This window comes from Vulpes vulpes, chromosome 3 (genome assembly GCF_048418805.1).
Source record: "Vulpes vulpes isolate BD-2025 chromosome 3, VulVul3, whole genome shotgun sequence".
In the NCBI taxonomy this organism is placed as follows: domain Eukaryota; kingdom Metazoa; phylum Chordata; class Mammalia; order Carnivora; family Canidae; genus Vulpes; species Vulpes vulpes.
The window spans coordinates 97360572-97384988 of NC_132782.1; the positions used below are offsets into that span (position 1 = coordinate 97360572).

The 24417-nt window shown below is 43.9% G+C and overlaps 1 long non-coding RNA gene and 1 other non-coding gene across 2 annotated transcripts; both read left to right on the forward strand.

Moving 5' to 3' along the window:
• Positions 1–1700: 1700 nt before the first annotated feature.
• Positions 1701–1773, forward strand: TRNAK-CUU (transfer RNA lysine (anticodon CUU)). Its single transcript has one exon. It is a non-coding gene; the product is annotated as a tRNA-Lys (tRNA).
• Positions 1774–9664: 7891 nt separating this feature from the next.
• Positions 9665–13650, forward strand: LOC140598133 (uncharacterized). The gene is made up of 2 exons (XR_012000258.1): positions 9665–9924; positions 13481–13650. It is a non-coding gene; the product is annotated as an uncharacterized lncRNA (long non-coding RNA).
• The last annotated feature ends 10767 nt before the right edge of the window (positions 13651–24417 follow it).

Sequence of the window (24417 nt, forward strand, 5' to 3'; positions counted from 1 at the left end):
ATTTTATCTTTAGCTCTATTACATTTTTTAAAAAACAAGTATTTCATAGGGGCATTGAGTGGCCCAGTCAACTGAGCATCCATTTCTTGGTTTTTGGCTCAGGTCACGACCTTAGGGTCACAGCATTGAGCCCCGCTTTGGGCTCTACGAGGGGCACAGAGTCTATTTGAGGTTCTTTCTTCTTCTCTCTCTCTCAAATGAATAAATCTTTTTTTTAAAAAAAGATTGTATTTATTTATTCACGATAGGCATAGAGAGAGAGGGAGGCAGAGACACAGGCAGAGGGAGAAGCAGGCTCTATGCAGGGAGCCCGATGCGGGGACTCGATCCCAGGACTCCAAGATTGTGCCCTGGGCCAAAGACAGGCACCAAACCACTAAGCCACCCAAAGATCCCCTTAAAAAGTAGCATTTCTTTTTTTTTTTTTTTTAAAGTAGCATTTCATATATCACATATGTAATTAAAAACTTGAAAAGCCCTAATAAACACCGTTTACACTTTTAAAAAGAATAGGAGGAGCCGATTTAATTTAGGACCAGGTCACCGTGCTTGCTTCGGCAGCACATATACTAAAATAGGACCAGGTCCCCTCAGACAACTGAGTGTTTATTGAGCCAGAATTACTTTTGAAGCTACTTAATTGCTACCGAAGTGGCCTGAAATCACTAGTTCATGCTGGGAAGGAGGGGACCTTCATTCGGGTCAGTCTACGGAGAGGTAAAACCCTTCTGGCTAGTGTGGGGTCATTGCTGGGCAGCCTTTAAAAAGTCAGCAATTATGCAGCTTTAAAAATTAGAGTTTAGGAGCCTGGGTGGCCCAGGTCATGATCCCAGAGTCCTGGGATGGAGCCCCGCATCAGGCTCCTGCTCAGTGGGAAGTCTGCTCCTCCCCCCTGCTTGTGCTCTCTGTCAAATGCATTAATTTTTAAAATCTTTTTTAAAAATTAGAGTTTGGGGCAGCCTGGGTGGCTCAGCAGTTTAGTACTGCCTTCGGCCCAGGGCCTGGCCTGATCCTGGAGTCCTGGGATCGAGTCCCACATCGGGCTCCCTGCATGGAGCCTGCTTCTCCCTCTGCCTGTGTCTCTGCCTCTCTCTTCTCTGTGTGTGTGTGTCTCTCATGAATAAATAAATAAAATCTTAAAAAAAAAACACTAGAGTTTAATCACATATGTAACAATAACCATCTCAGCAACAATTAAATGGCAGCAGCCAACTGTCTTCTCTTACAGAGAACTGTTAACTAGAGTCAGATTTGGGGGGCCCCACAATGACAGAAATGAGGCCAGACCCCCAAATCAAAGGCACAGGCTTTACTGGGGCTCCAGCACCAGCTGAAAGAAGACAGAACCACCAGAATGGTCAGGCTAGTTTGTGGAACAGGACAGAGCCTCCACTTATTCAGAGAAAGTTCCAGCTCACAATCCCACTCCCTGCCAATATGCATACAGGTTGTGCTCTGTAGGAGATGCAGTTTTACAATAAAGGCAAACAGAAAGCGATACAGGTGCATAACGTTTTTCATTTGGGGCTTGTTCCTACAGTCTCTGTCTCATTATGGTGTTTAAGTCATATTACTTAATATTAAGGTAGCAAATGATGAGGCTGTGGGGATGCTTACAGCATATTCCCCTGCCCTATAGTTTCCACATAGCAACCAGGAATAATCCTTTTATGTTTTAATAATCTGGGTCATACTGGGGCGCCTGGCTGGCTCAGTCAGTAGAGCATGAGACTCTTGACCTCAGGGTCGTGAGTTCAAGTCTCATGTTGGGCGTGGAGCCTACTTAAAAAAAAAAAGATTTAAATAATCCAAGTCATACTAAGCAAACAAATAAATGAAACTCAGCAGTCACCTCCAGAGGATGCTGGGTGTGGCAGGACAACTGTAGGGTGGCCCCCAAAGGTTGCCTCTTAGGGTTAACACCCTTGTGTAATCCCCTCCCCAGCCATGAGAGTGAGCTCAGAACCAAATCTTTCCCCAGTCAAGCCTTTCTATGAGACCACAGTGCCCACCAACATCTTCACTACAGCCTGGTGAGAGACCGCAGCAGAGGACCCAGCTAACCAGGCTGGGATTCCTCAGCCACAGAAACTGTGAGATCATAAACATGCATTGTTTTAAGCCACTATACTGGCAATTTGTCACACGGCAATAGAAAAGGAATGGACGAGGGAATTAATTCAGTGTTTTGAAAATTTGTAAAGGAAAAAAATATATATATACTTCCAAAGTTTCAAAACTTCTAAAGAATTAACAGATCTAGGTAAAAATCATTTGTGGCTGCTTATACAATGACATGAGGGATAGTCAAACATTATGTATCTTCTAACAAAAGTGCCCAACTTTATCAATGAAATAATCTTGCCAAAAAAAGTAAATTTGAATCTGATCATGTCTCTGGATATAACTACCAACTTAAAAAAAAAATCTAGAGGAACATGTTAAACAATACCATAGGGATATAAGTGGCAAAATTCAGATGGTGGGAAACTCTATGGGACAAATGACCCATTTTTGTCAATAGAAAAATAAAACAAAAATAAATATGAGAATAGGAGAATCCTGGATCCTTAAACAATTAAAAGTGGAACTACCATGTGATCCAGAAATTACACTACTGGGTATAAATCCAAAGGAAATGTGGGATGCCCGGGTGGCTCAGGGGTTTAGCGCCTGCCTTCCGCCCAGGGTGTGATCCTGGGGTCCTGGGATCGAGTCCCACATCAGGCTCCCTATGTGGAGCCTGCTTCTCCCTCTGCCTGTGTCTCTGCCTCTCTCACTCTCTGTCTCTCATGAATAAATAAATAAAATCTTTAAAAAAAAATCCAAAGGAAATGAAATTACTATATCAAAGAGATATCTACACTCCAAATTCCTATATTCATTGTAGCATTACTTACAAAGCCAGGACTCGGAAACAAGCTAAGTGTCCATTGACAGATGAATGGATAAAGAAGTTGTGGTATATAAATAAATAAATAAATAAATAAATAAATAAATAAATAAATATTTAATATAGCCATTAAAAAAAGGAAATCCTGCCATTTGCAACAACAAGATGGATCTTGAGAGCATTAGGCTAAGTAAATAGGCCAGAGAGAAAAAGACAAAAACTGTATGATTTCACTTATATCTGGAATCTTAAATAAAAAACAAACCAAACTCATAGAAAAAGGGATCAGATTTGTGGTTATAAGGCGGTGGGTGGAGGGTAGGGGAAATAGAAGAAGGTGGTCAAGAGGTACAAACTTCCAATTATAAGATAAATAAATACCGAGGATGTAATGTACAACATGATGATTATAGTTACCACCGCTGTGGGTATATTTGAAAGGTCCTAAGAGAGTAGATCTTAAAAGTTCTTATCACAAAAAAAAAAACTTCCTTCTTTTCTTTTCTTTCTTTCTTTTCTCTCCTCTCTCTCTCTCTCTTTCTCTCTCTCTCTCTCTTTTTTTTTTGTATCTATATGGGGAGTTTCATGGTGGTGGATGTTAACTAAATTCATTGTGGTAATTAGTTCACAATTTATGTAAGTCAAATCACTATGCTGTGCATAGTGAATTTACACTTTGTGTAAATTCAAACTATCCTATATGTCAGTTGTATCTCAATAAAAGTGAAAGAGAAAAAGGAGAATCCTAGAGAGTAAAATAGATTTAAGAGCTCTTTTAACAACTGTGAATCTTTATTCTTATTTGGATGCTGATTCATATAGACTCTAGGAAAATTATTGATTAGACACTTGGGACAACTGGACACTAAATGATTTACAATATTCAGGACTTATTGTTCATTTTTATAGGTGTGATGATGGTTTTGTTGTGGGTTTTCTAAAATGAACCTTATGTTTTAAAGATATAAACATATGGATAGATGAAAAGATAAGATGCCTGGGATTTACTTCAAAATAATCTGTACAGGTGGTGAGAAAGATATGGATGACTCAGCATGAATCAGTGATGAAGCTTGTGATGGGTATGTGAGTGTTCATATACTATTCTCTCTACCTTTATATGTTAAGATATTCCATTAAAAAAATAATAAAAACTCCTAGGTCCAATCATGTCCGTCCTTTAATGTTTTCTGTCTTACTCAGAGTAAGAGCTGGAATGGCCTGTAGGTTTCCCCATAATCTCTGATCCTCCTTCCTCTTCACTACCTTCTCTGAGCTCATCTCCTACCATTCTCCCTCCTGTCATTCCATGTGACCCTCATTGGCCTCCTTGTTGCTTCTTGAATACCCTGAAGCTTACTCCTACCTCAGGGCCTTTGCACTTGCCGTTCCTTTGGCTTTAAACCTTTGCTCCTCTACCAAGTATCCCAATGGCTGTTTTTCTCACTTCTTTTAGGTCTCTGCTCAAATGTCAACCCTTCAGAAAGGTCTTCCTAGATTATCCCACATGAAATAGCAATATCTACCCAATATAGATTTTCTTCTTGTCCTTATTTTTTTGCCCTTGTTTCTCTCTGTAGCACTTGTCATACATTATACTTGCTTGTCTTTCTTCTCCAACTGGATGTAATTCCAGGAAGGCAGACAAGGACTTAAAAATTCTTCAATCTAGCCCCAATGCCTAGATCAGTGCCTGGTACATAGCAGGTGCTCAATAAATATTTGTGAGAAAAATGAATGCTTATTCAGCCTGCACTTGTCTTTTGTTGTTTATTATGAATAATTTCAAACACACCAAAAAGTAGAGAGAATCATATAATGAACATCCATACATACATCATTTAGATAAAACAGTTGTGTACATTTTGCCATATTGGCTTTATCTGCTTTTTCTTTTTTGGCTGAAGTATTTTATTAAAGTATTTATAGTCAATGTGCCATTTCATCCCTAAATACTTCAGTCTGCATCCTTTAAGAAAAATCAGATCCTTCTTTACTTAGCCACGGTACCATTGTAACATCTAACCAAATGAACCCCAAATCTGTGTTCCCATCGAATTTCTCCATATCCACATTTTCCCCCAAACGTTTTGTACACTTGATTCGAACCAGGACCCAGTCAAGGTCCACAAATTGTGTTTGATCATACCTCATAAATCTCTTTAAGTCTAGAACGGCCTCTCCTCTCTCTTCTCCTCCCTTTTTTCTAGGTCACTGACTTGTTGGAGAGCCGAAGCCCATTGTCTTACTAGTAGAATGCCCTCCCTTCTTGGCTTGGTCTGATGGCTTACTTGCGATGTACTTAACTTGACCCTTTTGCTCCTGTGTTTCCGGTACATCAGAAGCTAGATCTGAAGGTCTGATCAGATTTTGGTCAGACATTTTTGGCAAGAATCCTTTCTAGGTGGTGCTATGAGTGTCCTGTTGCGTCACACTAGAAGGCTCCGAGTCACTGGCTGTCTCATTAGAGAAGCTAAGATTGATTAGTGGGTTCAGGCGGTGAAAAGCCGATCCCTTACATTGTAGGGTTATTTCTTCACTTGCAACCAGTAAGAGCTCTGTAGGCTGATGATTTGGCACCACGTGACTACTCAACCTTCCTTGACCCTTTCACCTCATGGTTTCAGCATCCAATGGTGATGTTGCCTGAGTCAATTATTTCATCTGGGGTTGTAAAATTCTAGTGCTATCCTTCCTTCATCATTTATGAGGGGACATTGTTCTGTAAAGAAGAGCTTCCTCCCCTTGTTGACGAGGGCAGAATAAAGTCTTTGGGTGGCTCTGTTAGTGGAGCTTCCGACTCTTGATCTCAGGGCTGTGTGTTCAAGCCCCATGTTGGGCGTGGAGCCTACTTAAAAAAAAAAAAAATTCTTTCCCTTCAATGACTGTTTTTCAGAGTAAGGATTTCATCCAATAGCCACTTCCCATGGTGACAAATTCTTATTCTCTCTCTCTCAGTATCATTATGAACTCAGTGATTTTTGAAAATACTATCAAGGTGTTTCATTCAGTCATATTCATTATTTTTTTAAAATAACCTTTGAATTCTGGAATAATTTGATTCATAGAAAATAGCAAAGATAGTACAGACAGCACCCATATGCTCTTACCCAGGTACCCTAACAATAACATCTTACATTACCGTGGTTCCTTTGAAAGAAACTGAGAAATCAATATTGATATATTACTATTATCTTTTTTAAGAGATTTACTTATTTATTTGAGAGAGAAAGAGAGAGAGAGAGGAGTGAAGAGGAGGGGCAGAGGGAGAAGCAGACTCCCCAGTGAGCAAGGAGCCTGACAAAGGGTTCGATTCCAGGACCCCGGGATCATGACCCAAGCCAAAGGCAGACAATAAACTGACTGAGCCACCCAGGCACCCCACTATTATCTTTTTTTTAAAAGATTTTATTTTTGAGTAATTTCTACTTCCAATTTGGGGCTCAAACTCACAACCCTGAGATCAAGAGTCACACACTTTATTGACTGAGCCAGCCAGGTGCCCTGATACATTACTATTATCTTAACACCAGAGTTTTATTTAGACTTCAGTTTTTCCACTAATGTCCTTTTTCTCTTCCAGGATCCATTCTAAGATCTCTCATTCATTCTTTCTTTTTGATGCTTCAAAATGACGTCATTGTATCAGGTGGGAGCCCTGTCAGTCTGGCTCTGTGTCCTCTTGACTTGATCATGATCGTGAATAGTCTTTGATAAGCTCCTTTGCTTTCTGGGCCAGTAAGGTGTCCCAGGCTCACCTGGATTTGATTTCTTTGCCAACATTTAGAAAGTGGTAGATTTAACTGGCAAATGAAGATACTCAGTTTTTCCTGAGAAGTCAGCCGATCTGGGAAAGCAGCATCTATGTTCCAGGTTGGCAGAAATTGGCTGCAGCCTAGTAGGCCTACCCCATATTGAAAGGGCGTGCACGGTCCTCCAGTTTGACACAATCCTCACCACTCCCTGCAACCAGTTTGCGCCATGCCTTTATGTAAGCTGCCTGGATTCTCTAGGCATTTGAGGTTGCTCCGTCCGGGAGCAGAACAGCCTGCTGTCCTCCCCTCCTTCTGTCTTTCCTTCATATTTATGAAACGTCTCCTATGCACTGCCCATTATGTGGGCTGCTGGGGTTTCAATGGTAAATAAAACAATATGTGAGGCATTGGCCTGTTTGATCTTAGATTCATTCCTCGATCTTTAAAAAAAAAAGATTTTATTTATTTGTTCCTGAGAGACAGAGAGAGAGAGCACGGAGAGAGAGAGGCAGAGACATAGGCAGAGGCAGTGTCCCCATGGGGAGCCTGATGAGGGACTTGATCTGGGAACTCCGGGATCACGACCCGAGCCACCCAGCTGGCCCCATTGCCTGATCTTTTGCAAATGAAATTTCTGCGGTGTCACTGCCAGCTGGCCAGCTGACTTCCAGCTAAATGGAGGCAAAAAGAGGGACTGGCAGGAGATTGGGTGGTGGGACAAAGGGAGGAATTAGGATTAGCCACCACATTGCCACGTTCCCCTCTTCTCAATTTAGGAGAGCATTTTTCAGCAGAGGCTGAGTCTCCTCTCTGGTGTAGCTTCTCACCTGTCCCCCCAGAGAGGGACACCACCTGCTCTCTGTGCCCGGGCCATGACGGCAGCTTCCCGCTCTTGCTCTTACTAAGCCCAGGGTTGCTCCACCATCCCCTCCTTGCCTTCTCAGCGGCTGGCTCATTTGTGTAATTCATTCCGTGTGTGAACTTCCCTCTTCTCGAAAGCCCCAGAATAGTTTCTGTTTTTCTGATACAATACACCAGGCTCCTAACCTCCCGGAGCATGGACTGATTCCTATCTGCATTCACTTGCTTTGTGACTCGTAGCAAATTATTTCATCTCTCTCAACCCCCACCTTCCTTATCAGGAATATAGAATAATAATAGTACCCATCTCGTGTTATTGGTGCAAGGATTAAATGCAGTGATACCTATCAGGTGCTTAGCTCAGTCCCTGGAACTTAACACACCTTTAAAAATACTACTTATTCTAGGCTACGGGGTTCAAACGGTACCTGACCCCACCAGGGGACAACCAGGGACTTCTTTCTGTCTGGCTCCATAGACACACAGCTGGTGTTTTTTGAGCATCTTCCTATTTAAGATGTTTAATCTCAAGCTTGTTTAATCTTGATAAATTTCGAGGTACCTGGATGGCTCAGTGGTTGAGCATCTGCCTTTGGCTCAGGACGTGATCCTGGGGTCCTGGGATCGAGTCCCGCATCGGGTTCCCTGCAGCAGGGAGCCTGCCTCTCCCTCTGCCTGTGTCTCTGCCTCTCTCTGTGTGTGTCTCATGAATAAATAAATAAAATCTTAATATATATCATTATAGTATAGGTATTATTATTCTCCCCATTTTTCAGAGGACGAAGTAAAAGCACAGATAGTTTGAATAACTTGCTCAGGGTCGAGGAGGCATGGCCGGAACCTGAGCGAGGTGCCTTCAGAGCCTATGACCTTTAACCTGTATCTAAACTCCCAGTATGTTAGACTCCATTTGTTATAATAGGTAAAAATGTGTCTCTCCCCTCTGGTAGCTCACAGCTTAGCTGGAGAGACAGGCTTGCTAATTGCTAAGCACGTTGCAATGTGGTGGCTAATCATTCTTTCTGTGTGCTTGTTCATTCGATCATTCATTCATCCAGCAAGCTCTGGACACCAGTTGTATGCTGATCGCTGATCACTGTGCTAAGGGCTGGGGAGAGGCTGGTGTTGGCCTGGGGACCCAGACCTGCACACCTTCTGTAGCCACCAAGTGCAGAGTGGTGGAATGGGAGGCTTCTGACATTTCCTGGTTTTATTCCTCCAAAGCACAGGACTTTGGAGTCGGACACATTTGTGTTTGCTCCTCCTTGAATTACTTGCTGTGTCACCTCCTGCAAATCACTTACCCTCTCTGTGCTTATTTACACATGAAAACCTGGGGATAGTAAGAATACTTCACAGGCTTAATGTTAGAGTGAGTTGATGAATACAAAGCTCTTGGGGCTCCTTGGGTGGCTCAGCGTTTTAGTGCCTGCCTTGGGCCCAGGGTGTGGTCTTGGAGTCCCAGGATCGAGTCCCACATCGAGTCCCACATCAAGTCCCACATCGAGCTCCCTGCATGGAGCCTGCTTCTCTCTCTGCCTGTGTCTCTGCCTCTTTCTCTCTCTGTGTCTCCCATGAGTAAATTAAAAAAAAAAAATCTTCAAAGCTTTTAGCACCAGGCACCCAGGAAGGGCTTCATTATTAGTTGTTAGTGCCATTTGTTGATAACGTGGTTCATTACCCATGACCCTCCAATTCTAAATACTTTGTCCCCCCCAAAAAACCCAATTTAAATAAATAAATAAATAAATAAATAAATAAATAAATAAATAAATAAATCCTGTGTGCCTTAGTTTGGCAATGTTTTGCTCCTCTAACAACCAGATGCGCTCCTTCTGGCTTTTCAACCGACAAGCCTCAGCAGGGCAAGAACCACGCTAGCAGGCACGACAGCCCAATTAAAGACGCCCGGTCTGCGGCTGTTGATTCGCAGGCGCTGCGCAGAAGCCCTGGAGAGGGCTGGAAGCTCTGCAGCCTTCCTGGGCCCCCCAGCAAGCCCAACCCTGCCTGGCTCCGGATCTGTCATGCCTGGATGGGTTTAAAGAACCGCGACCCATTCTAATGGAACAGGTATGAATTTCATTCCACAAACTGGGATGGGAAACACCTAAGATTGTTTGCTTTTCTGTTAACAATGTGATTTCTTTCTCTGGCTTCTTCTTCCAGGAAGCAGAAACTTCATCGCCAGTTGCAAGTCTAAAGATCAGCTGTAGGCTGAAGACTCCCAAACAGGTATCTCCAGCATCCTCCCTGAAATCCTAGCGCACATCTGTCTGTCTTCTTGACAGTCTCGCAGGGATGTTCAATAGGCATCTCCAAATGAATAATCACCCAAAACTGGACGCCAGCATTTTCTTCCCAACCCTGCTCTTGTGTCTTCTCCGTCACCTCACCGGAATTTCCCAGCGTGATGTGGTAAGAGGAGCGGGTGCTGGTTTTTTGTTTTCTTTCTTATTCATAATTAGCCTTTTCCAACCAGACCTGAGTTTATGCTAATGAGGTGACTCTTGGTGGACTCCTAGGTAGCTTCAGACTACTGGTTGCCAGGAAAACCAACCCTGGGATTAGAGGATTGGAACTTCCTGCTCTACTGAGAAGAGACAAGGGATGGAGATAGGGTTAACTTCCATTGGCCAATGATTTAATAAATCGTGCCTAAAAAATGTGAGCAAATGTGGGGTTTGGAGAGCTTCTGGGATGGTGAACACATAGAGGTGCTGGGGGAGGGGTGCAGTTAGCACATTCTTTTTTTTTTTTAAGTTTTTATTTATTTCTTCATGAGAGACACACAGAGAGAGGCAGAGACACAGGCAGAGGGAGAAGCAGGATCCCTGCGGGGAGCCTGATGTGGGACTCGATCCCAGGACCCTGGGACCAGGACCTGAGCCAAAGGCAGACGCTCAACCGCTGAGCCACCCAGGCACCCCTGCAGTTAGCACCTTCTGAGAGGATATGGAAGCTCCAAGTGTTCTCCCCCAATGCTTGCCCTATGCATTTCTTCCTTTCATCTGTTTCAGAGTTGTATCCTTTATAATAAACCAGTAAATGGACAGAAAATGTTTCCCTGAGTTTTGTGAGCTCTTCCAGGACATTATCAAACCTGACAGGTGGTTGTACGAATCCCCCAACTTTGTAGTCAAGTTGGACAGAAATGTGAGCACCGTGGGCACCCATCGCTTATGGTGCCTGACGTGGGGCAGCCTTGTGGGAGTGAGTCCTTAACCTGTGGGGTCTGTGCTAATTCCAGGTAGCTTATGGCTAAATTGAATGAAATCATAGGACAGCCAGTTGGTATCCAGAGACTCAGAAAATGCGTTGATGTGAGGAAAAAACTCCCATGCACTTGGTGTCAGAAGTACTGGGAGTAGAAACAGATCTTAGAAGTACTGCCCTGGGGGATCCCTGGGTGGCTCAGGTATTCATATTTGCCTAACCCTCCGCAGGTGCTTGCTTGTCACATAGTAAGTGCTTAATAAATATTTGTTACATTAATGAAGTTGGGGTTCACCACTCTTTTTCCCCAGGATAGTGTTTTAGTTCCAAAGAACTTAAAAAGCACCAAGATATCAAGGAAAGGTGTATTCCTTCCTTCCTTCTGAAAGTGAAGAATGCCTTCTGCTGACATCTCAAGTGGCCCTCCAACGCTGTCCTGGATCCCTTCTCCCCTTCACAGCGCCCATCTGCCTCCAGCTCCCCTCCTTCTCGTCAGTCCTCTGGCTGTCATGAATGTCACCAGCTTCCCTGATGGATGGATGGCTTTCAGCTCTTTACTTTCATGCTATGAACCCGGCTGTTTCTTGTCAGATGCCTGTGTGAGTTCCACTTCTGCTTGGTCCTGAAATGTTGGCACCTCACAGGGGTTCCTGCCAAGCCTCCTTCTTCTCTCTTCTCCTCCCCTCCCCTCTCCTCTCCTCCCTTCTTCTCTCCTCTCCTCTCCTCTCCTCTCCTCTCCTCTCCTCTCCTCTCCTCTCCTCTCCTCTCCTCTCCTCTCTTCTTCTCTTCTCTTCTCCTCTCCTCTCCTCTCCTCTCCTCTTCTCTTCTCTCTTCTCTTCTCCTCTTCTCTTCTCTTCTCTTCTCTTCTCTTCTCTTCTCTTCTCTTCTCTTCTCTTCTCTTCTCTTCTCTTCTCTTCTCTTCTCTTCTCTTCTCTTCTCTTCTCTTCTTCTCTTCTCTTCTCCCCCCTCTTCACCTAAAGTGAGTTAATTGACTTCCATGACTACCTCCTCAGCCCAAATCCTTCTCTTAGTCTGCAGACCCAATTATAATTGCCTGCAGGGGAGCCCTCTCTATCTGTCCCCTAGGCACCAAAATTCAACAAATCCAATGTTTAAGAACAGCCAGGGGGACGCCTGGATGGCTCAGCAGTTGAACATCTGCCTTCAGCTCATGGCGTGATCCTGGAGACCCGGGATCGAGTCCCGTCTCGGGCTCCCTGCACGGAGCCTGCTTCTCCTTCTTCCTGTGTCTCTGCCTCTCTCTGTGTGTCTCTCATGAATAGATAAATAAAATCTTAAAAAAAAAAAAAAAAAAAAAAAAAAGAACAGCCAGGGTTGCCCTTCCTGGCAAATGGAATCATGGAATCACCAATCATTCACTCATCCAAGATAGAAACCCAGCCTTTGTCCTCAACTCCTGTCTTTTGCTTAGTTGCACATCTAATCCATCACAAATTCTAGAAATCCCACTTCTTCCTACAGACACTCCCGTAGCTCACATTGCCATCTTTTCTCAGACCGCTGCTCTTATGGCATCTTTTCTGGTCCCCTTCCAATCTCTTCTCCACACAGAAACCAGAGAGATTTTTCTAGAATGCAAACTTGATCCTCACTTGAAAAACCTTCCATGGCTTTGATTACTCATGGGATAAATTCCTTAACCCTACTTATCGTGGCCAACCTGATCCAGCCCCAGCAGCTCCTCTGCCACCACAGCTTGCCTTTTCCCCTCTAGATAAGCAGACCTTTCTTTCCTTCAACCTGCCATGATTGTCAATGCTATACATTCTTTTTTTTTTTTAAGATTTTATTGATTTATCTATTCATGAGAGACACAGAGAGAGACAGAGACATAGGCAGAGGGAGAAGCAGGCTGCCTGCAGGAAGCCTGATGTGGGACTCGATCCTACCACTCTGGGATCACACCCTGAGCTGAAGGCAGATGCTCAACCACTGAGCCCCCCAGATGCCCCAATGCTATATATTCTTAAAAGAAGATAAGACTTATGTCTTTCATCCTTCCTTCCTTCTTTTCTTCTTTTTCTATTAAAAGTTCTTTTATGGGCAGCCCAGGTGGCTCAGCAGTTTAGTGCCACCTTCAGTCCAGGGTGTGATCCTGGAGACCTGGGATCGAGTCCCACATCAGGCTCCCTGCATGGAGCCTGCTTCTCCTCTGCCTGTGTCTCTGCCTCTCTCTCTCTCTCTCTCTCTCTCTCTGTCTCTCATGAATAAATAAATAAAATCTTAAAAAATAAAAATAAAAAGCTTTTAAAAAATAAATAAATAAATAAAAGTTCATTTATTTATTTATTTTTAATAATTTTGACACCCAATGTGGGGCTTGAACTCATGATCCTGAGATCAAGAGTTACATGCTCCTCTGACTAAGCCAACCAGGCTCTGCATTTTGCTGAGAGTGATACTTGTCTGCAACATTGCCCTTCTTGATTTCTCCATTTCTTCCCTTCACTTGCTAGCTCTTAGGTACTCACCAGATATCAGCTTGAAAACCAGCCCTCCAGGAAGTTTACCCCATCTTCCCAGGTCTGGCGCAGCACAGACTGCTACATATTCACTCAACTGGGGTGTTTTTACTTCTTGGGCTCATAGCTGGACTCTACCTCCCAGGCTCCCATGCAGATGGTGGGGCCATGTGACTCATGGCCATGGCTTGAACACCTATTCAAATCCTAATCAATAAAAACCTCCTATGTCACCTTCCCCTCTTCAGTCTCTCTTTTCTTCCTCTGCCTGGCAGATGCAGGGGGACCCCATGGAGAACTCTGACACCTCACAGGAGTGTGATGAAACCATGAGATAAAAGGAGCCTGGATCCCTGAACGACTGTGTGGAGCAGAGCCTCGCCGGCTGTCTCTCCAACCAGCGTTTAATTGTAATGTGAGTGAGAAATAAACCTGATTGTATTGAGGTATGATGTAAGTCACTGAGACTTAGGGGTATTACAGCAGTTAGCCTACCCTGATAAATGCAGCTGGATGCATTGTTCTTTCCTCCTCACCCCAGTTCTCTCATAGATTTCTTAACCTCCCACCATAGCACTTAGCAGATTGAATAGCAACAGCCTCTCACCTGGCTGTCTCTTCACCTGACCATGAGCTGTGGGAAGGGACGGACCATGCCTGTCTCGTTCTCGGTGTGAGCTGCCATTCAGTTCAGCACCTGGCTTGTTGCAGCCACTAAGTCAATATTTGTGGAATTGCTTTATAGTTGTTGAGTCCTCTGTTCCTGAATGCCTATTTTGGTAAGTTGCCCAGGACTGGGATTCCTCCTGCATCTTGCCAGTCTCCTCTCCTGACACCTGGGACCTGCCTCTGAACCAGTCCAGTAGCTGGGGCTCCCAGATGACACAGGCCCTGAAGCTGGCCCGCCTCCTGGAATTCCCCATGTTGCCACCGTTCCCAGGCCTGGGCCTCCACCCACCTGTCAGGATCCCTGACACTGCCTGGTTTTCTCATGCCTACTGTCTGCCTTGTGGAAGTCACATTCCTTTCTGCTGGACTGGATTTCCTCTCAAGTCCTGTAACTTTCCTAGTTGCATACTGAGGCGCTGGCAATGAGGCAATCACCAAGATATGTTGTTGGCCAAAAGAAATCGGGGTATGAAAAGGGGTGGGTATATAATATACAATCATTTGTGAAAAAAATAAAATGGATAAAGTATATTGGAATTTGCATAAGATATCTTCAGAAGAACACATCTGAAAACTGGAAACAGTGCAGGGGTGGAGGGGTAGGGAGTAGAGACCTGGCAGTTGGGAAGCGGGGGTATTTAGCTTTTACTGGTTTATACCATGTGGTGGGCTGAATAATGGCTCCCCCTCCCCAAGATATCCACATCCTAATTCCCAGAATCTGTTACCTTACACAGCAAAAAGGACTTTAGAGATGTAATTTAGTTAAGGATCTTGACAGGAGAGATTATCTTGGATTATTGGGGCAGGAGGGGGGTGTTCAATGTTAGCACCAGAATCCTTATAAGAGAGAGGTGGGAGAGTCAAGATGAGAGAAGTAGAGGTGCTATTGCAGGGAGAAGCAGGGTGGAGGGAGAGAGGGGTGTGTGTGCATGTGTGCACATGCATGGAGAGAGAGAGAGAGAGAGAGAGAGAGAGAGAGGATTATTTGAGAATGAAGAAAACAGTAGAAGGTCACACAGCTGGTTTTCATAGGTTACCAGGGAAGGACCTGAAGGAAGAGGAGAATTAGAGAGGATAAGAGCACCAAGAAAAATAACAGAAAAGATGCACCAAAAATGCACAACATGATTCCATTTATGACTCCATGTAAAATAATGCCCTGAACATGGGTAGACACCCAAGGGGAGACAGTTCTTCAAGAGAACCTACCAAGCATAAGACCACAACAATCACAAAAGGTTTACCAGGGGTGGAAGACAAGGAAAAACACAAAAGACCACAAATGTATGAAAATTCGGGGCTCCAGGGAACTGATCTGGACAATTGTCCTGGCTCGATCCCTTTCCTACTGTGAGACTCTGGACAAGTTCCCTAATCCCTTTGAACCTCAACTTCTTCCTCTGGAAAATGTGGGTAATTAACAGTATGTTCCTCAAGGGGCGGCTGTGAGGAGTGAACGTGGGACGAGGTCATGTCCAGGAAGCATCTAGCCCCCATGCCTGGCCATAATGCTTTAATAAATGGAGGTCACAAACATTCCAGGGCCAGCTGGCCACGAAGCTCTGGAGGTCCTGTAGTTCTCCCAGGCTTTGAGTCTGGCCAAGAGCAGTGGCCCAGATGTGCTCCCGATGAAGAGAGACCTCTCAGCCTCAACACCACCTCCTGGGGTAGGAAGTACAGACTTTGGGGCAAGACTGCTGCCCCAATTACTAGCCATGGGAACTTGGATCAGGTTTCCTTCTTTCTCATGGCTGAATAATATTCCACTGCATATATATCACATAGTCTTGTCCTCTGATTCTTCACCTCCTCTTTTTTTTTTAAATTTTTATTTATTTATGATAGTCACACACAGAGAGAGAGAGAGAGGCAGAGACATAGGCAGAGGGAGAAGCAGGCTTCATGCACCGGGAGCCTGACGTGGGATTCGATCCCGGGTCTCCAGGATCGCGCCCTGGGCCAAAGGCAGGCGCCAAACCGCTGCGCCACCCAGGGATCCTTCTTCACCTCCTCTTGATCATATAATACCTTCCTAAATCTACTTGTGTCTGTTTCTGGGCCACCTGCTCTGTTACACTGAATTTTATTTCGGTACTAAAGCACACCATTGAATTATCGTGGTTAATATTAGGTTTTTTACTAAAGGGCAAAGCCCCTTTCACAACTTTTATTTTCTAGAGTGTTCTAGTCCATGCTGATCATTTTGGTCTTCCAAATGAACTTTGAATTCTTGGTCAAATCCAAATCCTTATGGCTCTGAAATAAGCATTCTTTTGGAGTTTTGTTTGGCATAACTTTGTTTGTACAGTGTGGATGTTTTGAGAATTCTTGTGTTCCTATTCTCAAGACGGACTGTTTCTCCATCAAGCATTATTTGATTCTTCTCAGAGGTGCCTGGCTGGCTGGCTCAGTTGGTAGAGCATGTGACTCTTGATCTCAGGGTTGTGAATTCAAGCCCCATGTTGGGCATAGAGATTACTTTAAAAAAATATCTTGGGGCCCCTGGGTGGCTCAGTGGTTGAGCATCTGCCTTTGGCTCAGGTCGTGATCCCGGGGTCCTGGGATGGAGTCCCACATCAGGGTCCCTTCAGGGAGCCTGCTTCTCCCTCTGCCTATGTCTCTGCCTCTCTCTGTGTCTTTAATGAAAAAATAAATAAAATCTTTAAAAACAAAAATCTCGATCCTTCTCAATAAAATTTCTTAGTTAAAAAAAAGATTTCCTGTACATTTTTGCTAGTAAGCCATAAAAAATTTGTGTGTGGACATTTGTGGGAAATACTGATAGATTCATCTTCATAAAAATTACAAACCCCTCACAGGGAAAAAGTACCACTATCACAACTAAGGAGCTATTGAAAAACTGGGGTAAATATTTCTAGCATAAATGATTAAAAAAAAGGTTAATATCTTTCCATTACTCTTTGTAAGGGCTCTTATTCTTTTTCTTCTTCTTCTTTTTTTTAAGATTTATTTATTTATTTTGAAAGACACAGAGAGAGAGGCAAAGACACAGGCAGAGGGAGAAGGAGGCTCCTTACAGGGAGCCCGGTGTGGGACTCAATCCCAGGACCCCAGGATCTTGCCCTGAGCCAAAGGCAGATGCTCAACAGCTGAGACACCCAGGCGTCCCTCTAAGGGCTCTGATAAATAAGAGAAGAGGCATACTATGGCAGAAAAATGAGAAAAGTATATGAACTGGTAACTCACAAAGGTAATTCACAAAGCAGGCAATAAACACATGAAAAAAAAATCTACCTCAAAAGTGTAAATTAAAGCATCAGAAATACATTTTTAATTTAGCATGGATTTTAAAGAATGATGCCACCTTCTATTGTCAAGTATTTGGGAAAAAATACACACAGAAACTAGTGGGATTGTTCAGACTTTCTGGCTGGCAGTTTGGCAAGATAACAGAAAACTTTAAAGATATTCATGCTTTAGTAAAGGAAATGATAGGTGTGTCCAAACTTTAATCTAGAAGGATATTTATCTATCATAGCAATACAACCTATTTGTCAAATAGCAGAGTATTGTTTAAATGGACTCTGGTGCATACTGAAATGCAATGTCACCAGGGAAAATTATGAGGTAGAAGTATCTGACCTGGAAAGATATTGATCATGTGTCATTAAATCAGTGGCTCTCAGTCCTGGCTGTATATTGGAATCACTTGAAAAACTTTTAAAAAGTCAATGCCTAGGAACCATAGCCGGAGATTCTAATTCCACTGGTTTGAGCTAGGACCCAGGTACTAGTATTTCTTTAAGTTAAATTAAAAATTTAACTTGAAAGGACGCCTGGGTGGCACAGCTGTTGAGCATCTGCCTTCAGCTCAGAGCATGATCCCAGAGCCCTGGGATCGAGTCCCACATTGGGCTCCCTGCATAGAGCCTGCTTTTCCTTCAGCCTGTGTCTCTGCCTCTCTTTCTCTGTGTGTCTCTCATGAATAAATAAATAAAATATTAAAAAAAATAAAATTTTAACTTGAAGATCATTGTATATTCACATGTAGCTGTAATAAATAATACAGAGAAACTCTGTTTTCCCCTTGATGGTAATATCTTACAAAACTATATTACAATATCTCAACTAAGATATTGACATTGATGCCATCAAGATAAAGAATACCCCCTGCCAAAAAAAGATAAAGAATATTCCCATCACCACAAGAATCCCTTGTGTCCCCTTTAGAGATGTTATTTCCTTTTCTTGCCTTATTGCACTATCTAGAACTTACTATGTTGAATGACACTGGTGATTCTGACATCTTTGTCTTATTCTTGGTCTCAGGGGAAAGCATTCAGCCTTTCACCATTAAGTTTAATGACAGCTATGGGTTTTTGTAGATGTCTTTTATCAAGTTGGGAAATTTCCCCTGTATTTCTAGTTTTCTGAGATTTTATCATGAATGGGTGTTGAATTTTACAAATGCTTTTTCTGTATCAATTGACATAATCACATGATTTTTACTTCTTTAGTCTGTTTATATGGTAGATTACATTGATTTTTATTTATTTTTTTTAAATTTTTTTTAAATTTTTTATTTATTTATGATAGTCACAGAGAGAAAGGCAGAGACACAGGCGGAGGGAGAAGCAGGCTCCATGCACCAGGAGCCTGATGTGGGATTCGATCCCCGGTCTCCAGGATCACGCCCTGGGCCAAAGGCAGGCGCCAAACTGCTGCGCCACCCAGGGATCCCTACATTGATTTTTAAATATTGAATCACTACTGCATCTCTGAAACAAACCCCATTTCTTCATAGTGCATACCTATTTTTATATATTGCTGAATTTTTTTGCTATTATTTTGTTAAAGATTTTTGAACCTATATTCATGAGGGATAATAGTATGAAGTTCTCTTTCATTGTGGTGTCTCTCTGGTTTTGGTATCAGGGTAATACTAGCTTCATAAAATTAATTGGGAAACCTTCCTTCCTCCTATACTTTTTAGAAGAGATTATGTAGAATTGGTATTAATTTTCTTCAAGTGCTGTCTTTTTTTTTTTTCAGTTTATTTTCTCTCAATCAGATTGGATAATTTCTCTCTTTTGTTTACCTGAAACATCCCCTGTATAACAACAAATATTTTTTTTTTTAAATGTCCTCCTAAACTGTCTCCCCTCTGCCTCCTGAGGTCTTTCCCATGTATTTACTTCTGATTCCATTTCTCCACCCAGATCATAAATACCCTCCACAGGATAGCCATGGGAAGGAATTTACATGGATTAGACCTTTTACTGTCCTGGAAATGCATTCATTTAACACATATTTTTTGCATGCCTACTATGAGCCAGGAATCAATGAAGAGTAACCCCAATACAGCTTTGTATGCTTTATATATTTTTATTTTTGGTAAATTATGATGTTTTGATATCTTTTTTTTTTTTTATGTTTTGATATCTTAAAAGCCTTTCTGTTTGCGGATAAACTGTCTTTCCTGGATCTAGACAATTCTTGCAGATAGCAGAGGGCCCAGCCCAAAGCATGCCTTTGAGATGCAAACTAATGAATCCAAAGCCATACCTGCTATATCTGGCCCATAGACTCCAGGAAGCAATATTCCTTGGCCTTAGTCACCTCAGGGCTGGATACCATGCAACTAGGAGCCAGGACGATAGCTAAGAGCCCACCCAAATTGTTTAGCCAATCCTGGCCAGACTTGGCCTTGCTCCTGTCTCTGTCCTGACCAAGGCGAGGTTTCCTCGTTTAGCCTGGCGTGCCATGGCATGGCTGCGATTTCTAGGACTTGGGACAGAATAAAACCTGTTTTCACAAGCCTCTCCTGTGTTCCCTCTTATGGCCACACCGGACTACCCATCCATCACATCAGAGCTTCCTCCATGGGAATGTGTACTCTAGTGCATGAGACAGACGTGGATAAGATCTGCCATGTCCGCAAATGATGCAAGGGAGACTTGGCTTGGGTGGATCAGATTGGGTCTCCTTGGGGAGATGACACGAGGGGGAGATCTGAAAGGATGATCGGTGGAAATGAACCAGAGACGTGGAGGAAGTTTTCTCAGGCAGAGGGAACAGCATGTGCAGAGGCGTCACAACGGGAGACAGTGGGTAGCGTTACGAGCCAGCCCGCTTGTCTGAAGCTGAGTGGGCGGCTGAGGGGGGTTGCAGGCACCAGATTTCCAGTTTGGAGAGTGGGACAGTTCTGGACAAAGCATTCCAGTTCCCCAGGGATGGGGTGTTCGGGGGCGGGGGGGAGAGGACCCTCATAACTAATATTGGGAAACCCATGGGCAAACTGGGATGGGTTGGTCGCCTTGCATGGCACCTTTAGGATACTGAAGGAGGTTCTTAAGGGTGAGTGCCCTCAGAAGCAGACCCTGGGAAGAGGATTCAGGTGCAAGGGAAGGCAAGAGTGTACCAATCAAGGGTATACTCTTATATCAGTATTTTCCAGAGAAATACAACCCATAGGGGATAGAGAGATAGATGATAGATAGATGATAGATAGATAGATGATGATGATAGATAGATAGATGATAGATAGGACGATAGATATAAAAATAAAAATATTCCTATGAAGGAATGAACTCATGAATATGGACCTAGCAAGTCCTAAATCTATAGGGTACACTGGCAGGCTGGAGACTCAGGCAGGAGTTCTGTAGTCTCGAGGCAGTTTCTACTTTGGGAAACCTCAGTTTTTGCTTTTTAGACCTTGAACTGATTGAAGCCCATCTATATCATCAAGAATAATTCCCTTACTTAAAATTAATTGATTGTAGATGTTAACCACATCTATCAAATACCTTCACAGCCCTGCTCCGATGCTTAATTGATTAACTGGGCACTGCTGTCTGGCCAAGCAGACACATGAAATTAATCATCACAACTCTCAAGCCAGAGACCACTGAGGGCAACAGGTTTAATCCTGCTGGGGCACATACACGTCAGAATGATCCACCCGGGTGAGGATCCTGGGCATTTACCCACCCCTCCACCCCTAGCTCTTATCAGCCATTGTCTGAGGGCTGCTAGGGGTGGGAGACCAGTAGGCAAGCAGCTTCAAAGACCAGAGGAGTCACTCAGGCAAAAAGAACAAGTCAGGGGGACGCCTGGGTGGCTCAGTGGTTGAGCATCTGCTGTCGGCTCAGGTCGTGATCCCGGGGTCCTGGGATTGAGTCCCACATCGGGCTCCCTGCAAGGAGCCTGCTTCTCCCTCTGCCTATGTCTCTGTCTCTCTCTGTGTCTCTCATGAATAAATAAATAAAGTCTTTGGGAGTGGGGAGAGCAAGCTGGTAGTTGGAAGTCAGCAGATGCACACTGGAGTGGGGAGGGTGAGGGGAAGGCTGGGGTGTGTGCCACAAGATGGCATCCACAAATGAAGCACAGAACACAAAGGAGAGAGAGACTCAACCATAAAGGGTCTTGCAGGCCATGTGAACCCTGAAATCTTAGATTAAGAACAGTGGAAAGGCATTATATTGGGGGAGTGGGGGACCTATGAGCACTTTGTGTGTTCAAAAGACCTTTAGGCTGCTGTGAAAACAACGGGTCAGAAAGGGGCAGAGAGGATGCAGAGCTACTGGCCTGGAGGATCTTGTTGGAGTCCAGGTAGGTTGGCAGCATCTGGGAGTAGACAGTAATAGGGAGGCCGGAGAGAAGACAGATGCTAGGGCCATTTAGGGAACTAAAGCAGCAGGTCTTGGTTACGGATCTGGGATACTGGCAGTGGGGTAAAGGAGTGTATCAAAGTCACCCCTGCTCTAGTTTTTTTTTCATTGAAAAATTTTTATTTGTTTATTTATTTTGATAGCTGGGGCCCCAGTGTGGACCAAACAGCCCAGAAGTTGCCTACAACCAGTTTAATTATGAAAATGACCTTAAGCTGACCTTACCTGCTGCCTGACCTGTTTCTACATCCTAAGATGCTTATTGCACAACCAGAAACCCTCCTGTTGAAAATACAGCTGGAAGCCAAGTGTAAATGGAGGGTGACCGTGGAAAACATTCCTCTGGTCCCTCAGCGTGAGGGCACATCTCATGCGGTGGCATGAGGATGAGAAATCAGATGCCCAGAGCCTGTCACCTTGAAACAGGCACCTCCAACCCTCTTACTTTAGTTGTCCCAAACATTGGATGTTCCTTAAAAACCACCTGTTTTCTGTGTCCTATTTTGTTTTGTCCACTGTGCAAAACAAAGGACGGATTTACCCACTCTATGAGAGGGAAGGATGGGAAGAGCAATGTCACATTAGGACTTTCCCAGTTGTCCTTGGTTTTAAGAAGCCAGGTGTAATGAGAAAACACCAGATGGTTGTGGTATAGTTGCCTGAAACCAGAACGTCCCCACCCTTATGCCCAGCACCACGAGAATCTTCCTCTGGATAGGACCTTGGCCTAGCTGGCAAAAAAAGATGGGAACGGAGCATTGTGAGAAGACCATACAAATGGCTAGAAAACCAAAGAGAGCTTTAATTTCCATTGGCAGGTGAGCCGAGGCTGTAGTGTTTCTCCTATCAACTCCAAGGGGCTCAAGCTGGGAATCTAAGGGTGTGTGTGCCAAAAGCCCTCTATGATCCACACCTTCTAGTATTCATGCCCTTGGGTGGTCCCCTTCCGCGTTGTACCATGATTAGTCTGTGTGATAGAATTATGGCTTCCAAAGATTTCACGTCTTAATCCCTGGGACCTGTGAATACATTATGTTACCTGACAAGAGGGAATTAAGGTTGAGAATGGAACTAAGGTTGCTGATCAATTGACCCTGAGTTGGGGAGAGATTATCCTGGGTTATGTGGGTGGGTCCAGTGTAATTATGAGTGATCTTAAATGGCAAAGAGGGAAACAGAAGAGATCATCAGATCCAGAGAGATCACCTCATTAGAAAGACTACTGGGCATTGTTGGCTTTGAACAAGGAATTCAGACAGCCTCTGTCTAGAAGCTAGAGACAAGAAAATGAATTCTCCTCTATACCTCCAGAATGAACGTAGTCCTGCCTACACCTTGGCTTTAGCCCATTTAAACCCACTTTAGATTTCTGACATCCAGAACTGTAAAATGATCAATCTATGTTGTTTTGAGCCATCAAGCTTGTGGTTGTTTATTACAGGAGCAACAGAACACTTGGGATAAAGGATAATAATACAGGATGCATTCAATAAATATTTGTGAAATTGAATGAACGCAAGTTTTCTCTGCTCCAATAAACTCCTGCTTTGTTTCACCTTAAGGTGAGTCAAAACCCCTTGAAGACCCTCACAACCATCAGCCCGCCATTCTCGCCTCGTTGTCTCCCCTACTCCTGGAAGAATCTATTTGGATGTCTTGCTTCACCCCAACTTGGCCATGCTCTTCTGTGCCTGTGTGCATTTTCACATGCTGTTCCCTCTTCTAGGAACCTCTCTTGTCTTCCCCCAACCCCACTTGGGAACACCTCCTCACTCTTCAAGAGTCAGCTCAAATATCATCACCTCCAGATGACCTTCCCTAGTTACCCTGGTAGCAACTTTCTGTACTCCTCTATGTCCTGAATCTCATTACCTTGTACTGTATTAAGGTGTCTGCCCCCCTGTCCCCTCACCTCACAGAGACCTTCACAGGTGGGGCAGGTACCCTAGTCACCCTTGCATGCACTTGGGATAAGGAATCTGGGGGGTGGGTGGGAATCATACTCCCAAAGACTACAAACTACCCCAAGCATTCTGGGTTTTTTCCTTCTTTGAACTCTCTTTCAGAGACTCAGTTCATCTCTGAGTCACCTCTTTTAAAAAAAACAAAAAAGACAAATGTAAGTAACATTTTCTTGATTATAATAGTAATCCTCATTATGGTCTAGTGCTCAGAAATCACAGAAATCTATCCAGAAGAAAATAAATTCCCACCCAGACCACCACCATCATCCACAAACCCATCTGTCACCCATCAAAATGAAGAGCTAACACTTCTCTAGTTCTTAGCCTGCTGCCGGGTACCAGGCTGAGCAGGTTCATCACCAACCCCGTGTGCAGATGGACAAACTGAGGCTGGGGATGTTCAGTGGGAGAGCCCCATTATACACACTTTAGTTCTCCTGGGTCCGTGCCTGATGTCATTAACAACAGCAGGGGTGGGCAGCCCGGGTGGCTCAGGGGTTTAGCACCACCTGCAGCCCAGGGCGTGATCTTGGAGACCCCAGATTGGGTCCCGCATCAGACTCCCTGCAAGGAGTCTGCTTCTCCCTCTGCCTGTGTCTCTGCCTCTCTCTCTCTCTGTATGTCTCTCATGAATAAATAAATAAAATCTTAAAAAAAAAAAAACAAAAACCGTGCAGGGGTGTCTCCCTTTGTACTCCATACTACATTTGGTGTTTTCCTCCCTAATTATCATGAGCTCCTAATGTCTCTGCATTGTAGGGCTCCTAATGTCTCTACGTTAGGAGCTTGAAGAGCAAAGATAAAGACTTGAAAGGAAGATTTACGCCACAGGAAGCAAACTCAGAGGCCTCTAGGGGCCAGGAACAGTCCATCATTGGTGACATGGCCTTGGGGAGGTAGTTTTCCCCAGTTTACAGCTGAGCTTTTAATAACATTATGTTG